Source organism: Lissotriton vulgaris, chromosome 1_1, assembly GCF_964263255.1.
Source record: "Lissotriton vulgaris chromosome 1_1, aLisVul1.2, whole genome shotgun sequence".
Taxonomy (NCBI): domain Eukaryota; kingdom Metazoa; phylum Chordata; class Amphibia; order Caudata; family Salamandridae; genus Lissotriton; species Lissotriton vulgaris.
The window spans coordinates 2,103,999,641-2,104,022,309 of NC_141685.1; positions in this window are offsets into that span (position 1 = coordinate 2,103,999,641).

Here is a 22,669-nt window from a genome sequence, read left to right on the forward strand (position 1 = left end):
GAAGAGGACTTGGCAGTCATCTTAAAATAAAATGCGTCAGGATTAGATTGAATAAAATCAGTAAAATATGTAAACTTTTTCAAAAGAGTTTATGAGCTGCCTTCAACGGGAGCCGGACAATGTTCCCACTGTGTAACTAACCACATTTCTAAATGTGTTTGATTTGTGCAGAAAATGGTTACCATAATGTTGGTAGCAAAATAAATCAGTTTAAATTGCTGAGTCTAAATACAAATCTTCAGCATCAAAAAGCAGCATAATATTTCAAATCAGAAAACAGAGCCTCTAGGGCCCAGGTGCCTAATCATCAGAGCATATATTTTGTTTAACCACATCCCCCATTGAAACACGTAGGACATTTGGAACATTAATAACCTCTGTGGGGCCATGTATCTGAAATTTTACAGCATCCTATACAATCCCATCTAAAACAGGCCAAGCAGTGATAAAAAACAAAAGTCTGGTCCCTCTTCATGATGTGAGATGAGGAGTGGGGTGCCAAAGTTCCATCAATTAGTCTAATAGAAGTTCTTTCTTTAACATAGTGTCCATTTACAAAATGGAAAAAATACTCCACAAATTCAATTGACATGAATAGAAACATAGAAAAAAGCACCAGTCAAATATAAGTCCATGGGGGTATCAAAAAGTGTTTCTTAAACCAGACAGCAAAAATCGAAATTTTCGATGGGGACTTTGATGTAGTAGAGCCAATGTCAAATGAAAAGCGTGACTGGTTAACAGCAGATGTTTGCAAAACAGGCATCGGAAAGTCTGTAGGGTAGGTATACTCAGTATAATTAAGGGGATCACCAGCCGTTGAACTCAATAAAGGACTTGCAACTGTAGGCATCTTGATTTCAACGTCAGGCCTGGTGTTAATTGCCGGAGCCAAAACAGAATTTCTCAGCATTGCTGGACAAGAGACCGCTGGAGTCATACTAACAAGAATCGGCCACTCGCTGTAATCTGACATTATCCATGTTTTCCCTGCGACCAGGAAGTGGAGGTAAAATGACTGCACAGAAACTGGTGCACGATATGAGGGGCCGAACTCCTTCTTGTTCTCCATCTTCTCACGGGCCAGATCACCAACTCGGGGTAGCCAGCCAACTACCGGAATCTGTAGAGCAACATCAGATGTGGAGGGCAAATGTTACTTTGCAAGATTGTCTCTGGTCTTTTGTAGGTTCTGTAAAACAGCACAATGTTCATCTACATCAAAGGATGCGGCTGACGCCGCCATGTCTAGACCCTCAAGGTCCGATACCAAAGAGCATTTCGTATTGGGTCCGCCCACCCAGAAACCTCCTAGGGAGATTATTAAGTGCACGCTGTACGCTATAGGACTGGGCTAGCCAGTTCCGGCCGGTACCTAAAACCTTAGCTGTCAAGGATTGCTTTAAGTCATGGTTCATTCACTCCACAACACTATTGCCCTCAGGCCAGTATGGAGACGAACATTTTACTTGGACCCCCAATAAACCCATGACATCCTTGTACGCCTTAGAGGCGAACACTGGACCCTGGTCCGAATGAAAGGTACCACATGCAAAAATTCCCACAAAGACACGCAAATCCCTGATGACAGTGCGGGCATCAGCACTCCTATGTGGCCACACCCAAACAAAGCGTGTGCACGAATCTACTGCAACTAAGATGTACTTATACGCAGTATCTGAGGAGAAAGGACCGCAGTGATCTAAATAAATACGCCCAAGTGGTTTATTAGATATGTACAACTGTGTCTAGGGCGGCCACGCAGCAGTTGAAGGTTTAATCTGCTGGCATATGTCACAATGAAGGACATAATCATGCGTCTGTTTGTACATTCCACGCCACCAGTAACGCCAGTAGAGATACAATAGCTGACACGCCGGCGTGAGCCGAAGCCATGCCCTCGTGAGCCGCTATTATCAAAGCTTGCCTGTGGTTTGCGTTGGGAATCAACCTGTCACCAAGTCGTTAATTCTCACATAGGGAACTTTATCAGGACTTAAAAGATAAAAGCATTTAGAAGGGAAACCTCTAGGGTAATTACCACCCTTCTCTGTTGCGACAATAGCTGCCAAGATGTCATCATCAATCTTACTTTTGGAACATGTAACCGCTGCTACTAAATATGTCCCAACTGCGGTCTTGGCGGCTTCATCAGCAAGACAGTTACCAACAGTGTGTACCCCCATGTGTTGGTGACCAAGAGTATGAATTACAAACACAAGTTGGAGCTGTTCTTTAAGCACAGCCACTCAAACCCATAGCATTATGTGTTTAATCATGCTACCTTTGGAATCACAATAGTCATTCTGAGTCCAACAGAATAAATTGTCATTGTATGACTGAACACAGTAGTAAGAGTCACTTGCAATAAGAGTATTCACACCAGGGTCAGCGTACTCCAGTGCAAGCACCAGAGCACGGAGCTCTGCCAATTGGGCGGTACAGTCCCCTAATGTCTGTGTATGCACAACATCGGACTTGACCGCTCCATTCACCATAGTACCAACCACTATTGCGCAGCCTGCGGAAAAAGCATGCTTTGACCCCGTCGCGGGTTGCGCTGATCCGTCTGTGTAAATGATACAATGGAAATCCTCCAGCGGGCGCATGGTCAGAGGAGCTGGATGAACAAATTAATTCTGCAAATATTCCTGAGTCTGCAGAGAGGAATCAAAGACAAACGTGACAACTGGAGACGTGAAGGATGTGGCCTATTGTATCCAATGTGGATGCAAAGCTTTTGAATTTGGTACACTGGCTTTCGTCACTGCCTCCAAGGCAGGATACGGTGTAACAACCGACATGCGTTTCCCCTACAACAGCGCTCGTTCTTTAAGAATCGCCATCTGCACTGCAGTCAAAACTTTTTTCACAGACGAAAACCGCATTTCAGCGGAAGTGTACAAGTGTGACTTGTAAGCAATAGGGACTGTTTCACCCTCATTAAAATTCAGGTACATGAAACCAACTGCACCGAGCACAATTCTTATCACCATGTTTGTATGGTTGTCACAAGTCAGTAAGTATTTAGATTCAAGAAGATCAGACTACAAAGATTGCAAAATTGCAGAATGTTCAGGCAGCCAGCAAGATTTTGCTGGCTGCCTGTACCAAGGCGTAAAGAGGCTTGATACGCTGGGCATTATCGGGAATGTAAGTACACCTGAAATTCAAAAAACCCAGTAAAGATTGTAGTTTTTTCAGAGTTGTCGGAGTGCGCAGCTGTGCACATTTCTCCAGGAAGTGAGGTGCTAAACCTCGACCTTCATTGTTGAGCTCATAGCCCAGGAACAACACTGTGTTCCCTGCAATGTGTGAATTTGCACAGTTAAATTTGCAACCGAAGAGCGCAAACATGCAAATGATGCGCTCAACGTGACACAGATGCGGCCATAACTCGTCATCTTTGAGATAAATGTCATCAACATACGAACACGCATCAGGGTCGAGTCTCTACAAAAGAGAGACAATGCGGGCGGCAAAGACGCCTGGACTGTTTTTGTAGAACATAGCTAATCTCCGGAAATGATTTTGTTTACCGCCACAGGTGAAAGCTGCCCATTGACTACTAATAGAGGACAGATTATGGCTAAAAAGCCATTGGATATGTCAAGTGTGGTCTTAAACCAGTTACGCACAAGACTATCCACAAGGGCTAAACTGTGAGTCATAGAGTCTTTCAGGGGGAGCCACTCTAGTGTCAGCTGTCTCAACAGTAACAAACGTGTCTGTTGCTGTCACCTTCAGAAATGGACGCAATGCTTCCCGCACTACTGTAATTTCTGTTGACCTGTCTAACAGCATCAGCGCCCATGTCAGGTTCCGAAGCTGTGTTCTCATGATCTGTGGCATACATCGATGTTAAAGCAGCAACTTTCTTCTTCTGAAACTGGGGTCAATGATGCTGAAAGTCGTCTTGCTTACCTTTACCATCAGTCTTGCGGGTCTGCTCACAGCTTTGTTGGGCTCCTCGACCTTTGCCGCCGTCTCCTCCACCGGTTGGTGAGACCGATGAATCCTGCAAAGGGGGAGGAGAACGTTGATCAGGAACCTGAAAACGATCAGGTGACTTAATATTAGCGCGGTCGCGCAAATCATATGTGCGCTTAGTAGACACAGGTATTGGCGAAGAAGGACTTGACCCCTGTTTTGGTTGCTTCTTCCCCTGTTTTTTATTCTCATTCCAATTCGGCTTTGGAAAATTGGGGCGGTCATCTTTAGTAGACTTCTGCTCCTATGTTTGCTTCTGTGCTGTTTTAGCAAAAGGCTTTACACCCAAACTATTGCGGCCAATAGTCTTACAAGCCTCTGCCATGATTTTTGGTAACTGTCTGGGCTTATCAGCATCGGGGACATTGCACAGAGCATTAGACACCCGGAGGTTTACCGCATCTCCCTTGACATTAGCAAGGACGAGATCGGAAACAACTTGAAATGCTCCAACGAGTCTCATTCGCAATTCAACAGCCACCTCCGCTCTGTGTTCATCTTGGACACGCTTAATGACGGAGGGTAGGACAGCCATGGACGGAGTGCCGAAACACTTAGTATAGACTGTCGCGAATATCTTACCCCAGGTCCCACAATCAGGTACCTCCGATATTAAGTCTTTCTGCAAACTGATCGTAAGAATCCTGTGTTTCTCAATAGGAGTCGTATTAGGAAACACTGCTTCCAGATGGTCAAATTTCTCAGCAAGCCAAAAAAGCAAATCATCCTTATCCTGGGTGTAGGAGAGTAGGGTCTGCAATCCTATGATCACCCAGATTTTTTGCTTTTGTTTCACTGGTTTACGACTTTCTCTGGCTGTGGGCCTGCCAATCAGACCCACAGCCTGGCTGTTCTCTTTCTAAATTACGATATGTACCCTAGGTGCATTTACCAATTGGTACTGGGCCACCTTATCAGACCCCGTAACGCAGGGCATAGGTGTACCCAGGGCCGCCAGGGGCTGCAGCATGTATTATGCCACCCCTGGCTGGCCTCCTAAATGTGACACAACCGGCTGCATGACAGCTGGGGCGAAGTCGTGTAATCACCCTTTGCTTTAGATGTAGTAGCCCTATATCTAACCATACAATGGACACCCGAGTTCCTATCAGTCACTCCTATGGCAGGCCTTGACAATCCTGAAGGCAGAGTGCGTGGGCTCGTGTGAACTGTGTTCTGGCCCGAGCCGAGCCCGGTTGCAGCTTGCGGAATCAAGACCCAATGGCTGTTCCATGATAACGCGTACCACATCGGTAACTTCGGTGTCACGTTATCAAGACATGTCGAGTAAGGTGTCATACGAATCGGGATGCTGCCCTCTCACCAACTCTGGCGACGGGGTTAGCATTCCGCCCTTCTAGAGGGACTCGACATGTACGTAACTGTGAACCCCGGTTAAAGTTAACTAAAGCCTCAGCTCCACAAAAGGGATGCTGCCACCACAGACACGAGTCTGACCTCCTGCTGCTGGGAGTCCTTCCAGCGAGGAGCGCTTGGACAAAGGGTTTCCTGTCGAGGGCGGTGTTCGCACCGTCCCAGACAGGGTTTGTGTATTCTGGGTAGGTAGGGCTTTTGCGAGAAGGTGACTGCGGAGTGGCACCCCGGTGCTCACTACGCATCTGCCGGTTAGAACCAGTTCCAGGGGCACCAGCCCTGGCCTGGGGAAAGTCCGGCAGGGGAGAGGGGTGTAACTACCCCCCTTCCTGGTCCCACCCTTAGGGCAGGACCTAGTCATGTACCCACCCCTTTCTTTAGGATAAAGACCGGAGCGGGGACCCTTCCAAATGAGATCATCTTTGAATCAAGAACTACTTTCTACGAAAGGACATTCGAGACTCTTCTCAAGATTTCTCCCTTGTGACTAAGGAGTAGTCACCCTGCATCAGCGGGCACCATCTAAGAACTCTGCGGTTTGCTGTAAGTCCTTCCTCAAGGAATCCGACGGCCCAGCTCGACGAGAACCGGCTTCCCTGGCACCTCTGACCTCTACCCACGTCATCAGCTCAGCTGTGATCTGTGGGTGCGACGAGACCTCGAGGGACCGGCCATCCTCAGAACCTGCACGCTCTTAACCAGCACAACCATCGAAGCAATTCTCTGGTGAGTGCTCTGGGGTCCGAGAAGCCCCGACCCTGAGCCGCTCCAGCACCGAAGTGCAGTCTCCCAGCATCTCCACGATCTGCGTGGGGCCCTTCTGCTCGCTGCTCAGCACGTTGTCTGGTCACTAGCCGCTGGCTTGTGCCCTTCTGTGACGACATCCGACAATCAACACTGCTGGTCTGGTTGCTCCAGACTGGCCCTTGCTTCCATCTTTGCGAGAAGCACCCCGGACCCTCCTGGTCCACTCAAGACGCCATCTTAGGCCCACCACGTGGCCCTGAGATCTGCCAAGGCTTGTTGCCCCATCCTGGGCCCAGCGACGCCGACAGCATCATCCTTCGTGGGACAGCTCGCACCTCCACCGTGGTCGCCGACAACGCCTCCTGGTCCGTGAGACTGCAGAGCCTAGCGTCGCCCACTCACCTGGTCGAGGTGACGGCCAACCGGTGCCTTCCTGGTACCTTCTGACTACTGGCTAGTAGTACGAACTTGGTCCCCTCTGCTTTCAGGTATCATCAATCTCTGATCCAGGCTTGGATCTCTACAAACTATTCATCACTGGTCGCCGGCCAGCAACTCCTTTTCTTCCGGCTCCTGGCTCGTCAGCGAAGACCCCGACGCCTGTAAGACTTGTGCAACCGCAGCCCTGGTGGCTAGGTAACTCGGCATTTCGGTGCCTGCATAGCCTCTTTACTCTAGGGTCCCGAGTCCCTCGCTTCCGACTTGCCTTATCGGGTCCGCCCGAGACCTCTAAACTTTCCGTGTCCTCGGACACTTGTTTTAATTGTGCACTTGAAGTATTTTCCTAAGAGATTTGGTTTGTGCTTAGTGCCCTGTCCTCATAAAGAGTACAGGGCTGTTGTGAATCTTAATAAATATCCTGTTTATTTTCATAACACTTGTGTGGTGTCCTTTCACTTGGTGTTCAAGGGGTACATGTGTGGTAAACAGCTGGCTTAACACGCCCTCTCGAGTCTTTAGCCTTAGACTGCTCGTATCCACGCTACTAGGATAGCTGGTCTTTAGGTTGACTTACAACCAATCATCATAAGGGTCGTTTGGAGCGATACATAGCGGTCGCTAGAATAGCGAACGCTGCATATCGGGCCAACTTCTCACATTGGTGAGCAGCGGTTGGGATTTGAGCTTGCTGTTGTTTTACCACACGTATCCTAAGAATATCTTGTTGAAAGATCACATAAGTACTGTTAGTACATATAACTAAAGCTTAGAATACTCTGAGTTCTACTGAACCAGCTGTTGTAGCTCCTCAAGGCTTAGCACACCTTGGCTGCAACTCTTAGCAAGGGAATAGTAGGTAAACACATAGGGCCTTATTTATGAAGGAGTTGCGCCGCCGGTGCGTCACTTTTTCCCATGTTAAAAGTGACGCACCGGTGGCGCAAGTGCTTCATAAATAAGGCCCATAGTGTAGGTAGGTGCATCACTTACACCACACTAGAAACAGTATGTCGGACAAAGGAGGAAACTCTGAGTCTCCCCTTGTGTCAGTTGACCCTCCACAGGTCATCCCTTCGAGATATACTGTGCTGAGCTTCAAGGAGTTAAGACAAGTGTGTCACTCCAGGAAGATCAAGCAGGGGTCTAACCCCACCACGTCCTTTCTGATTGGTCTCTTGGAGACTTATGATGCCAGAAAAGCTGAGGCCCTTCCCAGCTCTTCTAATCCAGAAAGAGACATGCCTCCCCTCGAGGGAACCAGAGACGATCCTGACCTCATCCACCTCGCAACTGAGAACGAAGATGTGGAGGATGATGAGGATGAGGATCCCTCTGGGGATGAGGCAGATAAGGGACAGGTAGAAGTCGTTAGACTAAGCAGGTCCAACTTAAGCAAACATGATAGTGGTACTGGGGGACCCCCAGCGCTACTGTCAGGTCAGCTTAACATTGGGAATGGACGAGCCCGATCTCTGTCGAGAGACTCTGGCAGATCCCTTCAAACCAATGGCTCTCACAACTCTTCTCAAAGAGGGATGACGTCCCCTCAGAGGAGAGTGTACGAAGCTAAGGAAAGGGCAGCTAATCTGAGGATTGAAAGGGAAGAACTTGCCCTGGCCAAAGAAAGGCTTGCCTTTGCTAGAGAGCAACAGTTAAGTGGGGTAGTCCCCACTGGTGGCAGCAATGTACCTAGCAATAGGGAAATGAGTTTTGCCGCTCCTGTGTCACTTGCCAAGCCAGTGGTAAGTCAGGTGGCACGACAAAGGCCCCCCTTATACCAATGCCTGTGGTGGGGGTGCCCTTTGAACGGGTGGGGATCGACATCGTCGGTCCCATGGAACCACCAACAGCATCAGGGCACAAGTTTATACTGGTGGTAGTGGATCATGCCACCAGGTATCCTGAAGCTATTCCCCTTAGGACCACTACAGCACCTGTTGTGGCAAGAGCCCTAGTTGGAGTATTCTCCAGAGTGGGCTTCCCTAAGGAGGTCGTCTCCGACAGAGGTGCAAACTTTATGTCGAGCTACTTAACTGCTATGTGGAAGGAATGTGGTGTCAACTACAAGTTCACTACACCCTATCATCCACAATGCAATGGGCTTGTTGAGAGATTCAACAGGACCCTGAAAGGGATGATTCATGGACTACCGGAAAAGCTTCGGCGTAGATGGGACGTCCTGATCCCCTGCCTCTTGTTCGCCTACAGAGAAGTCCCACAGAAGGGGGTTGGCTACAGCCCTTTTGAACTTTTGTACGGACATCCTGTAAGAGGACCCCTGTGTTTGGTGAAGGAAGGATGGGAGAGACCTCTCAAAAAGCCTGCAGCCAACATAGTGGACTATGTGCTCGGCCTCCGCTCGCGGATGGCTGAATACATGGAGAAGGCATCTGAAAACCTTAAGGCCAGCCAAGAACTCCAAAAAGCTTGGCATGACCAAAAGGCTGTCTTGACTGTTTACCAGCCCGGACAGAAGGTGTGGGTGTTGGAGCCAGTGGCCCCAGCAGCACTCAAGGACAAATGGTCCGGGCCCTACACCATCCTGGAAAAAAAGGGAGAGGTCACCTACCTGGTCGACCTGGGAACTCCCCGGAGCCCCCACAGGGTGCTTCATGTCAACAGGCTCAAGGCATATGTTGACAGGAAGGACATGAGTTTGCTCATGGCCCTAGATGAGGGACAGGAGGAAGAGAGTGACCCTCTCCCCGACCTGCTCACTCAGAATCCTGACGATGGATCGGTGGATGGTGTTGTCTTTTGTGGCAGCCTCTCCGAACATCAACAGAAAGACTGTAAACAGGTTCTTCAGTCTTTCAGACATATGTTTTCTCTAACACCCAGTCAGACCGATTGGTGCACCCATGAGGTTGACACTGGTGACAGCTTGCCCGTCAAGAGTAAAATCTACCGGCAGCCTGATCACGTTAGAGACTGCATCAAGAGTGAAGTGCAGAAAATGTTGGAGCTGGGAGTCATTGAACCCTCGGATAGCCCTTGGGCTAGTCCCGTAGTTCTAGTGCCGAAACCTCACACCCCGGGCGGTAAGAAAGAGATGAGGTTCTGCGTAGACTACAGGGGTCTCAATGCAGTCACTAAGACTGACGCCCACCCAATACCAAGGGCAGACGAGCTTATCAATAGATTGGCTTCGGCCAACTACTTAAGTACGTTTGACCTGACAGCTGGGTATTGGCAAATCAGGTTAGCTGAGGACGCCAAGCCTAAAACCGCATTTTCAACCCCTGGTGGGCATTATCAGTTCGTGGTGATGCCCTTTGGTCTGAAAAATGCACCTGCCACCTTCCAAAGGTTGGTGAATCAAGTCCTTACTGGGCTGGATGACTTCTGTGCGGCGTATCTTGACGATATTGCTGTCTTTAGCTCCACCTGGGAGGATCACCTGGTCCACCTGCGGAGAGTGTTAGAGGCGCTGCAAGCAGCAGGCCTCACTATCAAGGCCACCAAGTGCCAGATAGGGCAGACACAGGTTGTATACCTGGGCCACCTTGTAGGTGGAGGCCAGGTTCAGCCACTGGAGAGCAAGATACAGTCAATCAGGGACTGGGCTCCTCCAACCACCCAGACTCAGGTTCGAGCTTTCTTGGGCCTGACTGGTTACTACCGGAAGTTTGTCAGGAACTATGGTTCCATCGTGACACCATTAAACGAACTGACAAGTAAGAAAATGCCAAAAAAGGTTCAGTGGACAGCGAGCTGTCAAAAAGCATTCGAAGACCTAAAGCAGGCCATGTGCACGGCGCCTATCCTCAAGAGTCCAGACTACTCCAAACCATTCATTGTCCAAACAGACGCTTCTGAGTTGGGTGTGGGAGCTGTTCTTTCTCAACTGAATTTTGATGGTCAAGACCAGCCCATTGCTTTTATAAGCAGAAGGCTGACCCCTAGAGAGAAGAATTGGTCAGCTATTGAGAGGGAGGCCTTTGCTGTGGTTTGGGCCCTGAAGAAGCTGAGGCCATACTTGTTTGCCACTCACTTCAAGATTCAGACCGACCATAAGCCCCTCTTGTGGCTAAATCAGATGAAGGGTGAAAACCCCAAACTGCTTAGGTGGTCCATTTCCCTACAGGGGATGGACTTTACAGTAGAACATAGACCTGGTACTGATCATGGCAATGCCGATGGGCTCTCCAGATATTTCCACTTAGAACAAGAAGACTCACCTGGTCAAGGTTAGCTTAATGTTCCGACGTTTGGGGGGTGGTCATGTAGGAGAGTAGGGTCTGCAATCCTATGATCACCCAGATTTTTTGCTTTTGTTTCACTGGTTTACGACTTTCTCTGGCTGTGGGCCTGCCAATCAGACCCACAGCCTGGCTGTTCTCTTTCTAAATTACGATATGTACCCTAGGTGCATTTACCAATTGGTACTGGGCCACCTTATCAGACCCCGTAACGCAGGGCATAGGTGTACCCAGGGCCGCCAGGGGCTGCAGCATGTATTATGCCACCCCTGGCTGGCCTCCTAAATGTGACACAACTGGCTGCATGACAGCTGGGGCGAAGTCGTGTAATCACCCTTTGCTTTAGATATAGTAGCCCTATATCTAACCATACAATGGACACCCGAGTTCCTATCAGTCACTCCTATGGCAGGCCTTGACAATCCTGAAGGCAGAGTGCGTGGGCTCGTGTGAACTGTGTTCTGGCCCGAGCCGAGCCCGGTTGCAGCTTGCGGAATCAAGACCCAATGGCTGTTCCATGATTACGCGTACCACATCGGTAACTTCGGTGTCGCGTTATCAAGACATGTCGTGTAAGGTGTCATACGAATCGGGATGCTGCCCTCTCACCAACTCTGGCGACGGGGTTAGCATTCCGCCCTTCTAGAGGGACACGACATGTACGTAACTGTGAACCCCGGTTAAAGTTAACTAAAGCCTCAGCTCCACAAAAGGGATGCTGCCACCACAGACACGAGTCTGACCTCCTGCTGCTGGGAGTCCTTCCAGCGAGGAGCGCTTGGACAAAGGGTTTCCTGTCGAGGGCGGTGTTCGCACCGTCCCAGACAGGGTTTGTGTATTCTGGGTAGGTAGGGCTTTTGCGAGAAGGTGACTGCGGAGTGGCACCCCGGTGCTCACTACGCATCTGCCGGTTAGAACCAGTTCCAGGGGCACCAGCCCTGGCCTGGGGAAAGTCCGGCAGGGGAGAGGGGTGTAACTACCCCCCTTCCTGGTCCCACCCTTAGGGCAGGACCTAGTCATGTACCCACCCCTTTCTTTAGGATAAAGACCGGAGCGGGGACCCTTCCAAATGAGATCATCTTTGAATCAAGAACTACTTTCTACGAAAGGACATTCGAGACTCTTCTCAAGATTTCTCCCTTGTGACTAAGGAGTAGTCACCCTGCATCAGCGGGCACCATCTAAGAACTCTGCGGTTTGCTGTAAGTCCTTCCTCAAGGAATCCGATGGCCCAGCTCGACGAGAACCGGCTTCCCTGGCACCTCTGACCTCTATCCACGTCATCAGCTCAGCTGTGATCTGTGGGTGCGACGAGACCTCGAGGGACCGGCCATCCTCAGAACCTGCACGCTCTTAACCAGCACAACCATCGAAGCAATTCTCTGGTGAGTGCTCTGGGGTCCGAGAAGCCCCGACCCTGAGCCGCTCCAGCACCGAAGTGCAGTCTCCCAGCATCTCCACGATCTGCGTGGGGCCCTTCTGCTCGCTGCTCAGCACGTTGTCTGGTCACTAGCCGCTGGCTTGTGCCCTTCTGTGACGACATCCGACAATCAACACTGCTGGTCTGGTTGCTCCAGACTGGCCCTTGCTTCCATCTTTGCGAGAAGCACCCCGGACCCTCCTGGTCCACTCAAGACGCCATCTTAGGCCCACCACGTGGCCCTGAGATCTGCCAAGGCTTGTTGCCCCATCCTGGGCCCAGCGACGCCGACAGCATCATCCTTCGTGGGACAGCTCGCACCTCCACCGTGGTCGCCGACAACGCCTCCTGGTCCGTGAGACTGCAGAGCCTAGCGTCGCCCACTCACCTGGTCGAGGTGACGGCCAACCGGTGCCTTCCTGGTACCTTCTGACTACTGGCTAGTAGTACGAACTTGGTCCCCTCTGCTTTCAGGTATCATCAATCTCTGATCCAGGCTTGGATCTCTACGAACTATTCATCACTGGTCGCCGGCCAGCAACTCCTTTTCTTCCGGCTCCTGGCTCGTCAGCGAAGACCCCGATGCCTGTAAGACTTGTGCAACCGCAGCCCTGGTGGCTAGGTAACTCGGCATTTCGGTGCCTGCATAGCCTCTTTACTCTAGGGTCCCGAGTCCCTCGCTTCCGACTTGCCTTATCGGGTCCGTCCGAGACCTCTAAACTTTCCGTGTCCTCGGACACTTGTTTTAATTGTGCACTTGAAGTATTTTCCTAAGAGATTTGGTTTGTGCTTAGTACCCTGTCCTCATAAAGAGTACAGGGCTGTTGTGAATCTTAATAAATATCCTGTTTATTTTCATAACACTTGTGTGGTGCCCTTTAACTTGGTGTTCAAGGGGTACATGTGTGGTAAACAGCTGGCTTAACACGCCCTCTCGAGTCTTTAGCCTTAGACTGCTCGTATCCACGCTACTAGGATAGCTGGTCTTTAGGTTGACTTACAACCAATCATCATAAGGGTCGTTTGGAACGATACATAGCGGTCGCTAGAATAGCGAACGCTGCATATCGGGCCAACTTCTCACACTGGGGCCGCTTGCCCATGATCGAATTAACCATGACGGGATTAATTGTCATCCTGGCATGACCAGATGGTTGCGCTGCAGCACCAGGTGGCCCCACCTGGACGTTGCGGGAAAGCCTGATGCACTCCAATGAGGGAGGCATAGAGCACACGCAACTCATCTTTAGTGACTTGCAGGTAACGCGGATGCAGCCTGTAACCGGCCAAAACCGGCCACGTGGCCCGGGAATAGACAAAGGGCCCAACTGAACCACCATTACCGATTGGGGAAGGGCGCCATTAAACCAAACTCGATCCTGCCAAGCTGAAATAGGAATCTCCAGTGTCCTATATGGGGTGTAGTTTAGAGGCACGGCCGTGAAAGCATAAACGTGAAACAGGCCAGAATCCACATTGACTGTCGGAAAAGTAATCCATGAGTAGAAAAGCACAAACGTGTATGCCGTTTCAGCACTCACCACGAAAACTACCACCATGCTATCCACATTGACGCCATATGTCTGCAAATTATTGCAGACGGCCACCCTACTTTGTTGTGGGATCTCAACGTCAGCCATAAGGACACAGTAGCGAAAAAGTACAATGCAAAAGAATTGTAGCACAAATAGGTAGTAATTCAACGTATGAAACATTCTAATTTATCAAGCTTGAAAAGACCTATGTAACTATAGGTAGGTTAATCCATCACCACTGTCAACCGAAAACAATAGTGAGGGGGTCGTGGACCGATATAAGCACTACTCGAGAGTCTCAAAATGGACTCCAAAATGGCGACGGGTGAAGACATTTTCGATCACCATACAGTGCCTGACTTTAGGATGGAGGGGCTACACAACTGTTTTTTTTATGACACCCTGTCTTTAGCCTTCTCTTATATATGGAATGCAACATCACATTTTTATTTTATTTCTGGTCTTTGAAAGCTCACCTGACCTTTTTTATCTGCGGTGCTACATTTTTATAGTGGTTATTGTGTTTACAACAGCCTCACGGTACTATTCCTGCTCTTTGAAGAACGCCTGTCTCTCAAATTGCGGTGCTTCAACATCTTTGTGCTCTCAACCTTTCTTCCTCTTCTCTGGAATCGTGGTGAGGAGCATTCCGGTGCTTCAATATCATTGTGCTCAAAACCTTTCTTCCCCTGCTCTGGGACGTGGAGAGGGGCATTCCTGATTCTTCACTGCCCATCTTTGTGACTTTATCCAATACCAGATCCTTGATGGCTTCTTCATTTCCTGTACATTTGAATTGTCATACGCGCCCGGGTTGCCACCCCACCTATATCAGATCCTTGACGGCTCTTCATCTCTTGTACATTTGAATCGTCAAGTGTGCCTGATTTGCAACCCCGCCTTGGTGACTCATAAAGAATAGTCTAGAGTGTCCAGTCTAGTTACAGTCACTTTAGCTCTTTCACGCCTGAGTACCTGGACTCATCCCTCTGCTACCTATTGTGCCCTTTTAATCTCTTAGTGCCCATCATGTCAGGGTCAGGCCTGACCGTGACTGGAGAAAACTCCTACACCCTGGCCTACTCCCTCCTACCTCTCCAAAACCGCTGTCAAATCATTCAAGCATGCCACCCTAAAAAGCCACCCCGAGACATTGATATCTGACCTGCGCTATAGCACGGACATCTGCATAACCATTAATGACCTTATCTTCTACTCTAAAAGAACTGCCTCTTGGCGCAAAACTTTTGCTCACTTTCTTAATGTCCACTCAACCAGGAACATTCCATAAAACACCAAGCTCACAATAGCGCCCTCTTCAGCCCTGCGAGCTGACCTTGCCATCACCCTCTACAAAAACGGCATCATTCTGGTCCAAGCCTCTTACAATAACCTCAATAAATTCACCGACTTATTCCCCCTCCTCAGAAACTACGTGCACGACACCGACACCTGCACCTATGACCAGCCGTTCAGCCAGCCTAGCGTGCCTCTCTACACAATTAACCCCCCCTCCAAGGGCTCCCAAGACTTCTCTTCCTATTCTCCCCAGCATGTCTCCTGACCTCAGAATCTCTATTACAACATTGATCTCTCCTCACCTAGCGCCTCACATTGACCGTGAGACTGGTATGTTCCCAAAGTCCCCTGATTCAGATCGAGCTAACCATACTAGGGTTATCAACAATGATCACACCAACCCTCATAGCTTTTCTCCCGGCACCTCTAACTGGGCCACCTCGAGACTTTTGACCACCGCCACGCCAGTCATCACCTGAACCGTGAAATTAGTACGCCTCCAAAGTCCCCCAAATCAACCCGAGCCAACCCTTCTCCCCTTCCACCTATGCATGCCAGATGTACTGCTCCTGAACCACTGCCCCCTGCCCTCTAGCACCTCCCTCCCATATTGATCTCGAAACCCTGCACGCAAGAGCAGTCAAGCTAACTCAGAGCATTTCCATTCTGGACCTAAATGAACCTCCTTCGCCTTGCCGAACTCTCTGTCGCCAGCCTGGAACCCCCACTGATATCCACCTACCCATACGCCACAGAGCCTCCCAAGCACCCATTACCGCTAACATTAAGACACCTTCGCCCGCGCAAGCAATCTTACCACATATCAGAGGAGGAATCCCAAGCACTCACCCTCTCTTACAATCCTACCACTGCCACCCCTTCTCCACTAGACCTCACTGAAAACAAAATCCTAGCCATCCTCCAAGACCACAATCCTAGTCACCCCGTGTCCACTAGGTGTGAGTCCTGAACACATCATCAGCACGGTCACCATCAACCCCAACAGAGCAGCTACCCACCGTAATAGAAGTGTGATTAAAAACAACCTTGCACCTGTACTCCTGTCCACACAGGTCCCTGACACTCCCCTGACCTCCCCCCTATCTGATCTCTTAATCAACTGCCGATCAGCAGTTAAGTACGCCACCGATATTGCGGATCTCATCCTGAACAAAAACTTAGACCTAGCAATTCTAACGGAATCGTGTCTCAATGACTACTCATCCCCTTGCCTGGACCTACTAGACCCTCCCAACTACAACGTTGCCAGACTAGACAGACAATCCAGCGGAAAGGGAGGAGGCACCGTCTGCATCTACCGATCTAACCTCCTTGTCACGGAACTCTCAGCGGACTCCACAGACTCCTGCGAATACCTTTCCCTCTCCATTCGCAGCAACTCAATTCAACTGTGCAATTTGCATATTTTCTATCACCCCCCAGGCCTGAACGACTCTTTCACCGATCAGCTCATGGGAATCATCACATCTAAGATTTCCTCCAACGCTATAGAGATTTTTCTGTGTGATTTCAACTTACACTGGAACAACCACAAGGATCCACATGTCAACGCCATCAAAGACCTCTTAGCTGATCAAGCCCTGACCCAAGCCTGCTCACTGCCCACTCACTCTTAAGGGGCCACCCTGGATTGGATTATCTCTAAGGAATCTTCCATCAAGCTTATCTTTATAGACCCATGTGACTAGTCTGACCACCACGCCTTTGCCTTCCTCTTACCCGGGACACACAAGACAAAGTCACCGCAACCGGTAAATCCCAAACGCTGGATCAGAGACACTAAGAACCTGGACCACAGGAAACTGGAGGCTCGTTGTAAATCTGACCTCCCTCCCCCCTCGCATATATCTTCGGTCAGTGAATTCAATGATCACTACTCAGTGACTATATCAAACATCCTGGTTGACCTTGCCCCAATAAAACTAAAAAGAACACAAATCAAAGACGGAAATCCCTGGTTCAATGGATCCCTCAACATGGAGAGGAGAACCCTCCGGCAATCGTAAAGAAATTGGAGACAGCACCCCTCTGCGGCAAATCTAAAACTACTATGCCAGGCGAGAAACGCCTACAACAAGAACATCCTCAACTCAAAAAAAGAATACTTCAGATCGGAATTGGGGAATGACAAAAATAGACCCCGCAAGCTCTTTGAAATGGTCAAATACCAATCAAATAAGCTAGCCAAAACAATGAAAGAAACTCCTAAGTCCTTAATATCATTTGAGGAGTTCTCCTCTTTCTTCGCTGATAAAATCATGCCCTTTAATTAAAAAGCCAGGGGCGCTAGCGTCATATCCTTGCGATGTGAAAGGGCTTCACGCAACTAGAGAAGCAAGCAGTCCTCTGCGCTCAAATAGTGAAACACGAGTTCACACCGCAAGGACAAGACATAGGCGCCTCTGGTGTTTTAACAAATAAAGAAAAGAAAAAAACGCTTTATGGGGCTCAACTATTTTGGATTGCCCACACCCAACGCTTAAATGTTCTAGCACCAGGAGTATTTTACCTGTAGCCCGATTTAGACATGCGATTTTAAAATGGACATATAAAGTCAGCATCTCCTCTTACATCGCACTCTGATATGGAAAACAATTGAAATCTAACTGCCTCTAAAAGCGGATTTTAAGGGTGATTATATTGACCCCTGTACTACGACAGATATCAAATGTAGTCTTGGTAAAGGTGGGTAAAATTGTGGAAAACCACCGAAACGCGTCGACGCACTACTTAGTATAATTCACGACTCGGACATCTCTGTCGATATACTGTATTGTGGTGTGCATAACTCAGGTGTCAGAAATAGAGTCCGAATATACACCCAGTATTGTACGAGTTCAATGTCTCAGTTTTCTGTCTCTGTGTCTCAATTTTGCTGGCCAATATTGAATGTCGATTATTTTTTACTGTCCCTCTCTTGTTTTAATTTGTGTTGAGTGGTTCCTCAATTGTCCACTCTTTGAATGTTTGTATTACCAATAAATTGTAAGAATTCTTTTTACATATGTGAATCTTGTTATTGTTTTTGACCTTCCAGCTCAGTTAATTCAGTTCTGCTCAAGGGAATCTCTCCTTCTTTTATCGGTTGGTTAATCCTACTTCCCTTGATTGTTGTTAAGGGGTACCTCTCACATTTACCTCCACAATTCTATAAAACACAAAAGGAGAAATCATATTATAATGATAGTGGAAACAGGTCCTATAGTGCCTTGTATGCCGCCCTCCCTAGCTAGGAGCTATGTTTTATATAATATTAGAAGGTCTCTTAGGCTTGAATAAAGGACCCCATACCTCCAAGATCAGCAGAATTGAATCACATCAGAATCTGCATAAGCTCTCTCTCCCTGGAAACGGATTTTATCCTAGTGTCTAAAATCATGTATGCAGTGCAATATTGAAGGCGCCAGAATTTCAGCTAGCTGTAGCTGCATGCAAGTTATGTCTAGAGCATTAGCCGATCAGCCCGAACAACACCTAACATTGTTAGGATAACCTTGGAGGCTTCAGCACTCACTGTGCAGACTAAGGTCGAGATGTAAGTCTAGGGACGTTGAAAACAAGCTATTCTCATGTGAAGCAATTCAAGCAGCCTAACTTACAACAACAGTTACATATAGTGTTGTGTGCAAAAGCAGCAAAAAGGTAAAATGGCGTTTAAACTTCTAATAAGCCTATGCGAACATAGCAATGTGCGCAAGCATGCCCTGCCTTCACTACAACGTTAACAGGTATAATGCCGGGCCGGCTTTGTGTAAAATTGCTATAGTTAAATACCTCTTGCAAAAGTCTTTTCTAGTCTCTGATGAAATGAGCAATTTTAGATGTCTTCCTTTGCTCCGTGTAAGAACTGGTGGTCTCTAGTTCGCAGAGGTAGGTATCTCTGTCCAAGTAGGGACCCTTGCTTCAAGTTAGGGTAAGGGGATACACACTCTAGATAGCCCTTGCTCACCCTCTTGGTAGCATGGCAGGAGCAGACAGGCTTATCCCAAAGGCAATGTGTGAAGTATTTGTACTCAAAACACACAGTAACACAGTGATAACACCATAAATTAATACCCCACCAGTTTAGAAAAATAAAGTTTCTTTATTTAAACGCAACAAGACCAAAATGACATAAATCCAGCATGCATGTAGTAAAATAGCACTTGAAAACAGTTATTTCAACAATAAAGCTTGTAGAAAACAAATAGCTCCACCCGGTGCTATTACGATGTTGTGACAGCAATAAATCCAAAGTACGGCGCCGACCATGAGGTGCGTGCCATCGGGCACAGAGTCTCACTGACCCCTAAATAAACAATACCTTGGAAAACGAAGTCTATGACAATGTACACCTTTGTGGAGGTGAGGCGTCGGTGCCGAGGGTGAGCCTGCCTCCCTGGCTGCCACAGAGGAGGTGAGGTATTGTGTCCTCGAGGAGGCTACATTTTTAATCCAGGACAAGGGAAGTCAGAAGCATCGGTGGTGAGGCGTTGGTTCCGGTGAGCAATGCAAAGTCGGCGAGTTGGTGGAGTCACCCTTGGCATTTATCAGTGCTGCAATAACAGGTTGCAGGCGCTGGCAGTGACAGAGTTGGTGCGGGCACTGGCATGGGGAATTGATGCTAACTGAAGGCATCAGCAGGCGTCGAAGGGCGTTGAAGCTGCGGTGCAAGCCGGGTGGTGTGTCATGCACTTCATGCGCGGTGCCACTGGTCTTGGTGCAGGTCACCGCAGCATGGTGGCATCGGAGATTGCTTCTCTTGCTTCTCTTAGGAGCTATTTTTATTAGGAAGTGGTACGGATAGTAGTGGGTAGGAATTATAAGTAACCACTAGTTTTATTATCTGATTATGTTTCGGCCTATATATGCCATATTGTATGCTCTACAGGATTGTGGCTGTTAAATTGTTTTTGATGCTTGTATTGCTCTGTGAATAGATTGTGTTTTTTTAATGAAGTGATTTATTGAATCATTTTTTTGATTTATTTTTAAATTGAATAAAGCTTATTTTGACTTGACTTGAGTTCACTACCACGGGGTGGATTAACTTGTATATATCGGTCTAACCTCTCAGTAAAACAGTCACTCACTACGCCAATATCATCCTGTGAAAATCTGAGGATAAGCATCTCAACTAAAGACAACTTAACCTTCACTCTGCACATGATCTATCACCCTCCTGGAGATAATCATACTTTTATTGAACAAATCATGGAGATAATTTCTACCAACAATGATCCACACATAACCAGATTTTTCTGGGTGATTTCAACATTCATTGGAATGACCTGAGCAATCCGCTTGTAAACGGTTCCAAGGCCTTTCTCCACAAAAGTAAACTGATCCAAGCCTGCAGTAGCCCTACCCACATTAACAGGGCCACTTTAAACGTAATCATACCTAAGGAGAATACCATCAAAATTGACTCTATTTTGCTGTGCGACTGGAATGACCACTACTGCATCCATGATTGAACATCCACGAAAACATCTCTGAGCTCCTTCCTCACAGTTAGGAAGTTGTAGCTCCCAGTAGGACTAGGATTTCCTACTAATAGGAGGAACCCATATGATGAAGCATGTCACCCTTGGGTGAGTGAGGGTTCTAGTCCTAAAGGGATAATTCCCCCCTTTTTTGGTTGTATTTATTATAATTTTGAGAGAGTCCAGACATTGATTGCACTTCCCTGCTACAATATGGTTCTTGTGCTAATATTTAAACCCGAGGTGACATTGTGTTACTGATTATGTTTTAGGGAAGTTCTCCTCGTTGGTCTTTAAATCAGATTCCCTAGGACCCCACCCCACCAATTTTGTTGTTAAAGAGTCCTGATCAACCACACCCTATCCGACCAGATGCCTGTCTCGATTGGCGTACCCCAAGGTTCTATGCTTTCCCCCACCCTGTTCAACTTGTACATGGAACCCCTGACTGAAATCCTCAAACTCTCTAACATCTCCTACCATATGCATGCTGACTATAAGCAACGTTACATGAAAATTGCATAACCCAAAGACATCAGCACCCTCAACATCACCTTAATGCCCTTAAAATCAAATTCCTATTATTCTCTCTCGACCCATTTCCTCTAACATCGATGACAGGTTCCCACTTCTTGCAGCCTTGAACTGTACCCCACATATCGTAGAATCCAAATAATCTCTAGGAATTATACTGGACAACAATATCTCCATGCAGACCACATCAGTGTTTCCACTAGAGGGATCAATTACCAACTACGCGTATTAAAGAAACTTAAACCCCCCCAGCAGATCCTAAAATAGCGGTCCAATCACTTAGTCTTCCACAAGGGTAGCATTCCCATAGTCGAGTCAGTTAGTATGGGAATGCTACCCATGTGGGCCTACCTAAAGCAAAACTAGCACCCTGAATACGGCTGCCTCGCATCATCTTTGCCCTACATACCCTGAAATGGCTACTGCTTGAGGCTAGGATTCATCTCAAATTGCCTGGATGACGCATAAAGCCATTCATTACAAATCTCCTTGCTTGCTGTCTAAGAAATGGATTCTGTCTGGTGGAAAAAGATCTTCTTGTAGCACAAGCTCCCTACTTCTGAAACCCCCAAAATTCAGCAAAAAGAAAAGTTACAAGCGAGCCTTCTCTGGAATTGCTCCTAGAATTTGGAACTCTCTTCCCTCTGAAGCAGCACCAACTGTTCAATAGCCCTCTTCAAAAGAGGAGTAACAAACTTTACTATTGAATAGTCCGCTTCCTCTTCGATGTGATTAACTGTTCCATCTTAAACCCAGTCGTTGCTGCCAATTGTAGTCTCTTGTGTTCCCTTGTCTGACATTCTATTGTTTATCTGTATGACACCACCAAATATGTTCTTGCCGATCTCGCACTCACCAGTAATTATTGGCACTCTGCATTACAAAGCATTTCGGCCTGTAATACCCTTGCTTCTTGATGTCACCATATGACTCTATATGTTACTTAGTGTGCATTCCATGTTATTCTCTAATGTAAAGCACTTTGATATCATCCTATGATTCTTTGGGTTACCCGTTTTACATTTTGGTTTTTTCACTGTACAGTGCTCTGGTACCAGGAATGGTCTTGTTCGTGCTATATAAAACTTCATAAATAAATAAAAATAAATCAATAAATAATAGGCTGGATACAGGTTCATCCCGGTGGAAAGTTTACCTCTGGACATAGAACTTTTTATGGAGAAAAAGTGGTTGTCCATGCGTCGTCGGCAGGGCAAGCTGCAATTGGAGCTGAAGCAAGATCAACAATTGTGGGTTGCTGGAGAGCAGGCTACTGGTGCGGTCAATGATGGAGATAGAAAACTCCAAGTGGGCGAAGTCAAAAGTCCCTGCCCAGGCGCCCTTGACATAGACAGGTTGCCGCTCTGCATCAGTCACGATGCAGCCCTCTACGTCCGGACTTAGAAACTTTTCTGGAAGTCAGCTGTTCTTCAGCAGGGCAAAGCAGCAAGCTTAGGTTAGCCAGCAAATAAACAATGACAGTCTTTAACGGCGATCCCGGTCTCCATCGGTTCTTCGGGCAAAAATATTGGAAAAAGCTTTCCAGCTGTTGCAGTGTTTACAGAAGGAGTACATTCTGGCACCCGCAACCTGGGGGGTACCACAAGGGGGTTAACACTCACACCATCAGAGGCCAACAGC